The sequence below is a fragment of the Bicyclus anynana genome, chromosome 20, assembly GCF_947172395.1.
Source record: "Bicyclus anynana chromosome 20, ilBicAnyn1.1, whole genome shotgun sequence".
Lineage (NCBI taxonomy): Eukaryota > Metazoa > Arthropoda > Insecta > Lepidoptera > Nymphalidae > Bicyclus > Bicyclus anynana.
In genome coordinates this window covers 8195146-8207646 of record NC_069102.1, presented here as the reverse complement: position 1 = coordinate 8207646, position 12501 = coordinate 8195146, and the positions used below count along the sequence as shown (strand labels likewise).

Genomic DNA, 12501 nt, shown 5'->3' with positions numbered 1-12501 from the left:
TCTTATTTATTTTGCAAATATCCAGTCAATCTTTGCTTTTTATTTATAAATTAGTTAACAATGACCTTATTTACCCGAATGCATCATTAAAATCAATATATTCAAACCTAGTCATTATCCCCATTGTATGATATAAAATCAGCTATCTTAGCACCTCTAGTACAAGCTACGCTATACGCTTACTTTGGGGCTAGATAGTGATGAGTAGATTCGTCAAGTAAGTATTATTATTATTAAGTAAGTATATTCGATCTATAAACCTGTGCGTGTATATTTATAACTTTATCAATCAATAGCATATATTTGTTGATAAGCATTTTATTTATCAGTATATGTTTATATAACTTACGTATGTCATGTATTAATTACAATACTAATTACAAAGTTGCGATAGTTTTTATGTTATAGAGAGTTACTAATAATTTCGTCAATCATGTCATCTGGTAGCGTGGCCGAGCGGTCTAAGGCGCTGGTTTAAGGCACCAGTCTCTTCGGAGGCGTGGGTTCGAATCCCACCGCTGCCATAAAGTTTTTTTATATTTTTTTATTTATTAATCCATTATGCTATAGAAAAAAAGCACAACAATAAAATAGCAATAATGATCATAATTTATTGCTATTATCAAATAGTCATCAAGCATTGACAGACAGCAGCATAAGCATTAATCAACTTACTTTACCGAAATGCTGGCGGCACAAAGAATTTATCATAATTCACAAGTAATTCACTAACTAGGTACATTGACGGGTTGCCAGCCGTTTTGTAATCGTGGGACATGTCTCCTTTTAACAATTCACAAATTCTTAATTGTAATTTGTAACCTATCTTGTGTGTGGGTCAGACAATACGATCTACATTATAGCTTAGCAACTTCGTTCGTAACACTCCCGATGATGTGCGCAGGGGTCTTGTAGCGAGGAATGAGAAACCCACGACTGATGCACGTCACTAACCCGCACGCACGATTTCACACCCGCGAAGTCTTTCCGCCCGTCGCCCGCATATCATGGGAGTGTTATCAACGAACTTGACAGATTATAATATTATAAAGAGAAAAGATTTCTATTTTTTATATGTAACGAATAATTTCTAAAACTACTGGACCGATTCTTTCACACACAATTCTTTTACAAAATAAAAATGCGATATTATCAACGAGTAACATTAGTACAGGAGCAATGAAATTTTATCCCCGTATTCCTACGGGAATAGGAACTACGCAGGTGAAACAATGAGATTCTCCTAGTGTGCTATAAAATTATTCTATTTATTTATAATTTTTTTTTTACTGAGTTGTTATGATAAATAGTTCACACGGACTTTAAGTCTGTTCGCGTAGACAACCAATAAACACGATACGATTATTTATTATTTATGGTATCGCGGTAAACTTGTAACGTAATAAGGGCACGAAACTTTATTTATTCACTTTGCCCTATATTTATAATCTTAAGAAGAAACATTTTCAGAAGTTGTTTGCGTGTCGTATAAATAAGCTATTTTAAAATCACAGACACTTTAATTTTATTAATATGTACCTATTGATTTACTAATGGTAATATGTCTTAGTAAATGTTATGACGCGGTCACCCTACGAAGTTGCTATATAATCCGATTTCAATCCAATGGTTAGGTTAATTGATCTGATGTACATCAATCATTATAAATCCGTGGCATTTTAGAATTCCTTCAACAAAAAACTGGCCAATTGTGAGTCGTACGACGTGCGCACTGACAGTTCCGTACAAAAGGACACGTCCCAGATTTTTAACGAACGCTGGGTTTTTTTTTTTAATTTTGTCTTTTATAGGAACAAAATGGATATAGCTTGTAGCAATCTACTCTAAGCTCTTATCTATCTTATCCCTTAATTATAATAGTCTAATCTTTTGATATAGACTATCGATTGAAATAAACCACTGAAAAAATATACTTAATAATAATACAATCCTTTATTCAGCCAAAAAAAGAGAAGTTACAATCTAGTAGCTTACAAACTAATTAAAAATTATAAAATTACTTATGGATGTAAAATCAATCATAAGTTAGTCTAACAAATTACAATTAAAAAATATAAGCTAACCTCCAAATCTGTCATGATTTGAGCAGCTCCATACCTACCAAACCATACCATTATTGCTAAAGAATATCCTTTTGAGTTCAATAGGATGAGTATACACGTACTTGGAATTTTAAGTATCATAGATTTGACCGTAAATTATCTCGCATCAAAGTTACGGAACCTTAGTAGCAAGTGCCGGAAACTTTTTAATTTGCGCGTCATTGATATAGTACAACATCCCCGTGCGATACGCGACGAGAGTAGACACAGACAGGTGCGCGGCCGTCATTTATCCGAGACACGCGGGCTCGGCGGGTCCTCTCGAACGAATCTCGACGCGATCTCTCCCGAAACACGATAGAGAACTCGTAGGTACATGTTATTATTTAACACACGAAAGGGCTTGAACCCGAAGCGTAAAAAAAACATTATGTTCTATTTTCGAACGCTGCACGCTCCGTTCTATTTTTGAACATAGATAACATATTGAAATGCGCGAGTGTGTGGACCGAACATTTTAGTGAAATATAGTTCAATTCGTAAATTAATGATAATGTTGTAGATATTTAAATTTATTGTGGTCACGAGCTCGGTGAATATATTTGGCGGTGAGTTTAATTTATTAACTTATTTTTTTAGGAAAAATATTTGGTTTGATTTTATTTCTATGTTTATATTTCGTATTTTTAGACCGTTAATGATACGGCTGGTGGAAGGCTTCGGCCGTGGCTATTGACCACTCTACCGATAAAGACGTATGATACACAGTCAAGGGTTAACTTGCCTAATGCCTTGATAAAAAACAAGATATATTATATTCTATTATCACCTACCTACCTAAAAACAATCCTTAGCCGCATCTGTCTGTCTGTCTGTTAGCAATAAACTCTAAATGTAGTTACTGAATATACATATTTTATGTGGCTTTTATCAATAGATAGAGTTATTTACTAGGAAGAATTAGGTATATACCTAATTTGTCAAGATTTTGGTAAATTGATATGACAATAAATAATTGTTCTTTATTTATACTTTACACTTTGAAGGCTCAACTATCAACCCATGTTCCACTCATTGTCGAGCACGAGTCTCCTCACAGAATGAGAGGGATTAGGCCAAATAGTCCACCACGATAACCCAATTGGCAGACACACAGAGAATTAAGAAAAATCTCTGATAGGTATGCAGGTTTCCTCACGATGTTTGTCCTTCACCTTTTGAGATACGTGATATTAAATTTCCTAAAATGCACGTTTATCTAAAAAGTTGGAGCATCCGGCAATTTACTTATACTTGTCTAAAAAATAACTTTAATTCTACTTTAATAATCATTACTTAGAGAGCCGTGATAGCCCAGTGGATATGACCTCTGCCTCCGATTCCGGAGGTTGTGGGTTTGAATACGGTCCGGGGCATACACCTCCAACTTTTCAATTGTGTGCATTTTAAGAAATTAAATATCACGTGTCTCAAACGGTGAAGGAAAAACATCGTGAGGAAACCTGCATACCAGAGAATTTTCTGCATGTGTGAAGTCCGCATTGGGCCAGCGTGGTGGATTATTGGCCTAACCCCTCTCATTCTGAGAGGAGACTAAAGCTCAGCAGTGAGCCGAATATGGGTTGATAATTTATTATCATCTCCATATACATTTATACGTGGGTATTCTTGGGTTTCCTAGCCGACGTTGTATGGGTGGGCAACCCACAGCCGAGGATGCAGAAAGCAAGGTTACCACCGACTGCGCCACTGCATGCATTTTTTTTTATTCTTTACAAGTTAGCCCTTGACTACAATCTCACCTGATAGTAAGTGATGATGCAGTCTAAGAAGGAAGCGGGCTAACTTGTTAGGAGGAGGATGAAAATCCACACCCCTTTTCGGTTTCTACACGAAATCGTACCGGAACGCTAAATCGCTTGGCGGTACGTCTTTGTCGGTAGGGTGGTAACTAGCCAAAGCTGAAACCTCCCACCAGCCAGACCTGGACCATTTAAGAAAATCTCAATCGGCCCAGCCGGGGTTCGAACCCAGGACCTCCGTTTTGTAAATCCAACGCGCATACAACTGCGCCACGGAGGCCGTCAAAATGCATGTAATAAGAAACCGGTTAACCTCTGAACTGATAGAAGAAACCTCATTTGCTAATTTGTTTTGTATTACAACTTGTACCCATGATCGCTTCCGAGCGTATTGTATCCGGCCGTTCCCACCGCAGCGAGAGATCTAATTAAGTGGGTAATTGATGTCTTTACAATCAATGTATTGTACTTATTGTTTTATCTACAATTGTCTATTACCTACTTTTCATTTTTCTCTGTAATGTAATATTATGGTCTATTAAGAGTCATTGACCTCTTATAATTATCTTAAAAAAACTCTTATGCAAAAAAATCTCTCAATGGGGATGATGACTAGGTTTGAATATATTCATTTTTATGATACATTCGGGTAAATAGAGTCAATGTTAACTAATTTATATATAAAAAGCAAAGATTGTCTGGATATTTGCAAAATAAATGAGATTATAAAATTTCAAAATCTATTAAAAATCTTTTATCGTAATTATATGAAAATTCATACAGTTTTAGCTTCCTTACATTACTTAAATGTGCCATTTTTTAATATATGAACTATAAACATAAACGCACAAATAACAAAGATATTAGTAATTTTGTTAACAAACAAATACCAAATATATAATAAGTAATACAAATCTAACGATCATTACATTGCCTACGACGTCATTAGTTCGTGCCATTTTGTATGGGGCGTTTTTCAGGGATCCGCGGCAGCGCCGCAAATCTGACCCTTTAAATCCTTGTAGCTCCGAAAGTAATGATCGCAGATATCTTGTGCCTTTTACAAAATTGCTTTACTATTATCATCATCATCATCATCATATCAGCCGATGGACGTCCACTGCAGGACATAGGCCTTTTGTAGGGACTTCCAAACATCACGATACTGAGCCATCTGCATCCAGCGAATCCCTGCGACTCGCTTGATGTCGTCAGTCCACCTGGTGGGGGGTCGGCCAACACTGCGCTTACTAGTGCGGGGTCGCCATTCCAGCACTTTGGGACCCCAACGTCCATCGGCTCTTCGAACTATGTGCCCCGCCCATTGCCACTTCAGCTTCGCAACTCGTTGAGCTATGTCTGTGACTTTGGTTCTTCTGCGGATCTCCTCATTTCTGATTCGATCACGCAGAGACTCGTCTATTTACTATTAGCGTACTCTTAATTTGTATACAATTTAAAAAACTGTCATCACCCCTACGGCCGTACTAAATGGGTAGATTTGGGTGGACTTTTCAAGTAGCATTGCAAAATGAACCCTAAACGAACCATTTTGACCCGTCTAAGGTTGATTTTGTTCTTGGGGTTTTATTGGAAACATCTTTAATATTGAACTTTTAGCGAAGGTATTTAGGATAAATTCAAAATTATCATTGAATGACTACTACTAGTTTATTACTACACATTCATCATTATCAACTCATATTCGGCTCACTGATGAGCTCGAGTCTCCTCTCAGAATGAGAGGGGTTAGGCCAATAGTCGACCACGCTGGCCCATTGCGGATTGGCAGGTGAGCACTACGCAGGTGAATCCGCGATGCATCTAATATCTATTATTTTTTTCGTATCTCGGGGAAAGAACTTTTTCTAGTTACACCTTGTAATAGTAATGTGAAATATTTATGATGATTGGTTGAGTATGTAGTTAAGGCGTGAATTATTATGATGTTTAAACTTCGAACGGTAAAACGATATTTTGAAAATACCCATAGTTAGGAATAATATTTAATAGGTAAGTAGGTACCCAGTGTTTGAAGCAGTGAATGCATCGTAACAATATAATAAAAGTTAGTAAAGTGAAAGAATAGGTGATTCTATACTATATACCCGTACAAGCAGTAAATCCGTGACATGTAAACACGTTTCATCTTTGTTTTGGACGTTTATTGCCGTTTAATAATGTGTTTTGCTTTCTTTGAACGAAACACCGCTGTTTCGAGACTATTTGGATGTGTTTTTCCATCTTCGGATTGAGAAGTTTTACTAAAATAATATAAAAAAACTAAAGGAAAAGCTTTTAAGAATGTAGGCCTAATCGAAGAGACGTTGGGATCCCAAGGTGCAGGTGGCTCAGGATCGTGATGTTTAGAAGTCCCTATAAAAGGCCTATGTCCTGCTGTGGGCGTCCATCGGCTGTTATGATGATGATGATTCGTCCTCCCCATCCTCAGACCAATTACCTGTATCGCATTCACAGTCACGAACAAAATTGTCTGTCATTTTCTGAGGAAAACGAGCTTAAATTTTGTATATCTCTTGTACTAAACTAGAAGTTTTTGCCCGTTTTTTACATAATTCAATTACACAAAAAGGTATTTTTGCGGAGCTCTTTAACCGACGAACACGATTACAACTATTTAACATCGATTCTATAGAGACAGTTTTTATAATCGCATTAGATCGTTGATCATAGACTTTGACAGAAAAGTAACGTCTAGCGAGGCAGGTCCTATACCATAATTGGTCTGAGTCCCCATCGCAACTAATATAAAACAATGAAACAATTAATCCACTGACTTTATAGGGCCGGGGTTATTTTTAAGTGTAATTCAATTTGCGTAAAACTTTTCAGTTTAAACAGGACACGATTTAAAAAGGTTTAAAAAAAGAAGCCTATAGTACGACGATGTTAACCAAATCACCAGTTAGCGCAATGACCTGACAAGCGTTTTGGTTAATTGGTACTCGGCAATTCACGCATAAGAGAGATGCCTCACTAGTGTCGCGTCCCGTTGCGATGTCGCGTCGCAGCAGCAACGCTGCGTAGTTTTCTATATATCATTTTAAACATGCGGACGCTCGCTACATCGTCCGCCTCCAGACCTCTTTAATTCGGCCTTGTCGCTCGCTTGTCGAAATCCGTTCTTAACACACGTCTACTAACTATACACTACCTCCTTGCTAAACTTTATCTTTGTTTGTCAAGGGGCTTACGATATTTCGTGATGATCTTTCGCTTTTATATATTTAGATAGAAGGAGATAGATGACATATTAAAACGTTGTGTCGTCGTAGCGACGTTTCAACGGAGTTCCGTTGCTACGAGCGACGGTCAATGATTCACTTGTTTCGATCCATAGTTGAGATTGGCTGGTGCGTGCGTCGTTCTCTTGCACTGCGACGTCGTGCGACATTGCAACGTAGGTGTGGTATACAATGCGTTGATCCGTTGCGACGACGCAACGCAACGTACTAATGAGATATCTCTCTTATTGATGTAAACGGCGCCGCCTCCAGGCGGTGCTTACACGACCAATGTGGCCAGCTTAACGGTAAAGGTGATATAATCCCCACCATGCGTAATACCTACCGATAGTTGGGGTTTACAGCCTTATTGGTCCGGTGGTTAATGTGGCTATAGACCATAATGTCTTGGGTTCAAGTCCCAAGATGAGCTGTGACATATTTGTTTTTCTCCTCGCCTGCTGAATTTCACAGAACTTTCAGCAGATACATTCAAGTAATTCAGGAATTATAGATAGTTTATATAAACACATTAGGTTAAGCCTGTAATGTTTATATATATATATATATGTGTATAAAATAAATAAATAAATAAATAAATAAATATTAGAGTTGTCTTCCTTTCAAGAACTTCTTAGTTGCAACCTCCAATTGGGAACTAAATAAACTAACAAAAAAACCGTGGCTGAGTTTGTTTTAGGCACTTCTTGAATCAAGACGCTTTTGAAACCCTCGTAACTTTAATTTTAAGTTTTCTACTTTACTTATCACCATAAGAACATAACATTGACGTTTCAAAAGTGCTTGTAATCTAAGCATACTTGAAATAAATAAATTTTGACTTTGGCCTATCAGAGTTATCCAAAAAGTTCGTATAGTTGCAACCTGTAGTTGGGAAGTAGTAGTAGTTCCCGTTCCCGTGGGAATACGGGTATAAACTGTTACTCGGTAATGATGTTGTTTTGATATTTAAATTATTATTCGGTATTTTTTATATAATTCGGTTTGAATTTTGCCAGTGAAAAAATTACCATATGAAACTAATTTTCATTGGTATTGTATGTCATTTAAGTACTTAGTACGTGGCAATTTAAGTTTTTTATACAGTTTCTTGTAATAAAAAATTACAAGTTATAAAAAATATTAAAAATTCATAAAGGCATACGTAACTAGAGTTACCTAACAACTACAGCGGTAAATAACTGGTCAAGTGCGTGTCAGCCAATTCACTAGGGTTCTGTTGTGTTGCTAAGAATACTTGTAACAATACAGAAACAGTAAGAGTACTTTAATTTAAATTATTTTTTTTAATTACTAAAATTTAAATTGGTGGTTTAGGTAAAAAGAAAATTGGGAAAAACTCAAAACAAAAACAGTGTTTTTCCCATTTTTTTCGGGTTTTAAAATTAACTAAATTGGTAATTTTCGATGAGAATAACCAATTCGACAACTTTAATAGTTAGATTAAATTTCGTGTCGACTTACTTCCAGCTTCCAGCTTGCGTTTTCAAGTCAAGAGTGAATAGGCATCTTCTAGGCAAGCGCGTCCCACTATAGGATGCGTCATCACTTACCAACAGGCGTGATTGCAGCTAAGCATTTACTTATACAAAATAAAAAAAAAACCTCTTCGATTGGACGATCTTTATTTATTTCGTTAATCGTTAATAGCGGACGCTCCACGGTTTAACGGTAGTTCCCTTTTCTGAGGGAATACGGAAATAAAATATAGCCTATGTCACTCGTTGATAATTTAGCTTTCCATTGGCGAAAGAATTTTTCAAATCGGTTTAAGCGTGAAAGCATAAGAAAGTAACTTTTGCATATATCTCGTGAAAATTTATATTTTCAAAGATCACGTTAAGATGGAACATCTCATTAAGAGAAATAAGTACATAATGAAATATCTTTAACCCGTTACCCTACTTACTACGGAACCCTAAAAAAGATAGTTTTGCCCAGTAACTCATTAGACTCGCAACAAAGGAATCAGTGAGTCAAGAAATTAAATATGAGTACACTTAAAACGTCAGAAGAGCTATTTTAATTATCATAAAAATTAAAACGTATGAAGCGCACGCGCCGTTATTTTGGTAACGTCTCGGGTCGCGTTTACATCTATGCGATGCGACCGTTCCCGTAACATACGATACTTCCTATTACAAGCATTCTTCATATAAAAGTTACTTAATTTAATGTTACTTAAATTTTTTTAATGCTGTATGAGGTAAATATACAATATATCTATACTAGTATTATAAAGCTGAAGAATTTGTTCGTTTGTTTGAACGCGCTAATCTCAGGAACTATTGGTCCGATTTAAAAAATTATTTCAGTGTTAGATAGCCCATTTATCGAGGAAAATATACTCATATTCCTACGGGAACGGAAATCACGCGGGTAAAACCGCGCGGCGTCAGCTAGTTATTAAATATACAAAATATTAATATAATTGCAAATTAATTAGGTAATACATAAAAAAATAATTATAATACGACTATTTATATGAAGGCTCAACCATACACAGTAATTTTATTAAATCCACCTTGATAGCAACTTCATATTGCGCTTACCTATCCATCTTTGTATTTACCTTATTTAAATTGTAAAATAATTTGTAATCATGTCAACAATGTAAACAGTTTAAAACATCAATGTAAGCATAACTGACTCAATTCCGCATTGAAACATACATTGTGCCATTACACTGATAATTTAAAGAATTTTAAGACGTCAATATTAATATAAAAAATTTAACGACTTTTTGATAAAGACACAAATTCATAAAAATCCCATATGGTGGGAAATCTTTCGGTAAATATTTATAATTTTATAGCCCAAAATATTTTATTGATTTAATTTATACCGCAAACTTATAGTGTACTTAGTGAAACACAACTTAAAGACTACATTTGTGTGACAGCTTTTACTTCTTGCGTTGTGCTACGTCATTGACATGAGTCGGCAAGATATTGTGTAAACGAGTCCCGGTCAATTCAGTAACGGTAACAGTAAGGCATAACGGCGGGATATAACACGCGATTCAGTAAAGCTGTCCACATGTAGATCACGATTGACTGTCGTATATAGTTTACTGTTATTGCAGTAAAACTCATCTTTCTCTCAGAATTACCATGCGTTTTTGTTATGTTGGGCTAAAAGGGCTTGAATCTAAATTACCTATTTTAATACTGGAACTTCTAAATATTCAGGCATTGTAATTGTCTATGGACTTAAGATTACATTTTCCGTCATTTTCATTGTGACGTCACGCCTTTCGTTTCATATAGACGCTGCACTTGCAGTATGTGAATATGTTATTGTTATGGCCTCAAATGGTAACTTACCCATGGTATATCACTTACCTACTCTCTCTGATTCTGATCTTACGCCCTGAGAGCCGTGATAGCCTAGTGGATATGACCTCGGCCTCCGGATTCCGTAGGGTGTGGGTTCGAATCCGGTCCGGGGCATGCACCTCCAACTTTTCAATTGTGTGCATTTTAAGAAATATTACGAAACTCAAAACGGCGAAGGAAAAACATCGTGAGGAAACCTGCATACGTGAGAGAATTTTCTCAATTCTCTGCATGTGTGAAGTCTGCCAATCTGCATTGGGCCAGCGTGGTGGACTATTGGCCTAATCCCTCTTATTCTGAGAGGAGACTCGAGCTCAGCAGTGAGCTAAATATGGATTGGTAACGAACTCTCTCTGATTACACTGATACACCTTCTCTATACCTCCTTTGCGAAAAGCTTCATGATAGGTATTTACATTTATTAAGCAGATAGTACCTAACCATACCGGCTTAACACACACTTGAAACTTGCCTAATATGAGTATAATGATTCTGTGCTTCTATTTTTTTCTTCTTTTTTTTTCTTCTTTTTTTTTCTAGAAAGTTTTTTCTAGAAGGAAAACTCATTAACACGTTTTTGCTAAACTAGGAACACTAACCTAATGATTCAGAGCTGAACAGTAAGCTCAGAATTATAGATCAATGTATTATATATTTCTAATACAAAAGATTTCACTGATCTTGATTTAGAACAACCATTCTACTATTATATTATTTATTAATTTATTATTAGCCATTACTCAATAGGCACTTATGCCTAGTTCGGACTACTTTAGTATTTTAGTCGAGTACGAACGATTTTCGGATTTACCGCCCAAAAATCGTTCGTACTCGACTAAAATACTAGAGTAGTCTCAACTAGGCCTTACGGATTAAAATTTCGTCGAGTACTAAACTTGAATAGACTAATGAGAGTCTAATATAAAATCATAAATTAATGGTAGAAGTCTATAAGTCTACTGTCTAATAACTAGAAATAGAAAAAGCGATCGACCAGTTTTGCTTAGTCACAAAAATTTGCATAACTTGCATTTGATGTTTTACGGTACATTTCTAATGTCGACATAAATTTAAATTTAAAATAGTTAATGGCTAAAATGTTTATTTTCACAAAATCTATACTAATATTATAAAACTGAAGAGTTTGTTTGTTTGTTTGTTTGTTTGATTGAACGCGCTAATCTCAGGAACTACTAGTCCGATATGAAAAATTCTTTCAGCGTTAGATAGCCCATTTTTCGAGGAAGGCTATAGGCTATATATTATCCCTGTATTCTTACGGGAACGGGAACCACGCGGGTGAAACCGCGCGGCGGCAGCTAGTAGTAACATATTTAGAAAAAAACTTGTTGCACGATATACAACATTTAATTGTTTTTTTTTAAATTTAGAATCAACGATTCCAAACTAAGCGTAGCTCTTTTCCCGACCTACTATGTGTATGTAGTTAAATTATTATCGGCATTAACCTTTCCGTGAAGAAACTTAGGTATAGCTTCCGTGGTATTCCATTCATCAAAGGCTTTAATTTAAAGCCTTTGATAGATGAAGCTTTTTTTTATATCAAACCTAATAAGGATTTGCTTATCACTTTTAAATAAAGATTGCTTAGTGACGTAATGACATGAACTTCTTTTATTTTAATAAAAAAAAATATGATACTAAGAGGCCGTCATCATCATCATCAGGTACCCTTTTCAAACTGAAGTTCAGCGGTCAGATGGAGAAAACTTTTCCGATCACTAGGGTTTTCCTGGCACTGAGGGTATTCTTTGTTTTCTCACACATACTGATTTAGTAGGGAACAATAACGTGGTAGTTTCCCGTTGGATTTTTGGGCGGTAAATACAAACCTATTCCTACTCGACTAAAATACTAAAGTAGTCTGAGCTAGGCCTTACAGGTAATAATATTGTGATACGAGTATCATTGTTAAGTAAAATATATTTATTTTTACTTGCACAAAACAAAAACAATAACGAAAACATAGAAAACAAGTATGTGCAAAGGCGGTCTTATTGCTTATAGCAAT

The 12501-nt window shown here is 35.9% G+C and overlaps 1 protein-coding gene and 1 non-coding gene across 3 annotated transcripts in view; both read left to right on the top strand.

Moving 5' to 3' along the window:
* Positions 1-442: 442 nt before the first annotated feature.
* On the top strand, positions 443-524 carry Trnal-aag (transfer RNA leucine (anticodon AAG)). The gene has a single exon. It is a non-coding gene; the product is annotated as a tRNA-Leu (tRNA).
* Positions 525-2339: 1815 nt separating this feature from the next.
* The window catches only part of LOC112053338 (uncharacterized), a 97743-nt gene continuing 87581 nt past the window's right edge, over positions 2340-12501 (top strand). For both annotated transcript variants that reach the window (XM_052887898.1, XM_024092733.2), the window contains exon 1: positions 2340-2671. The gene's annotated coding sequence lies outside the window, so the exon portion shown is untranslated. The remainder of the gene's footprint in view (positions 2672-12501) is intronic.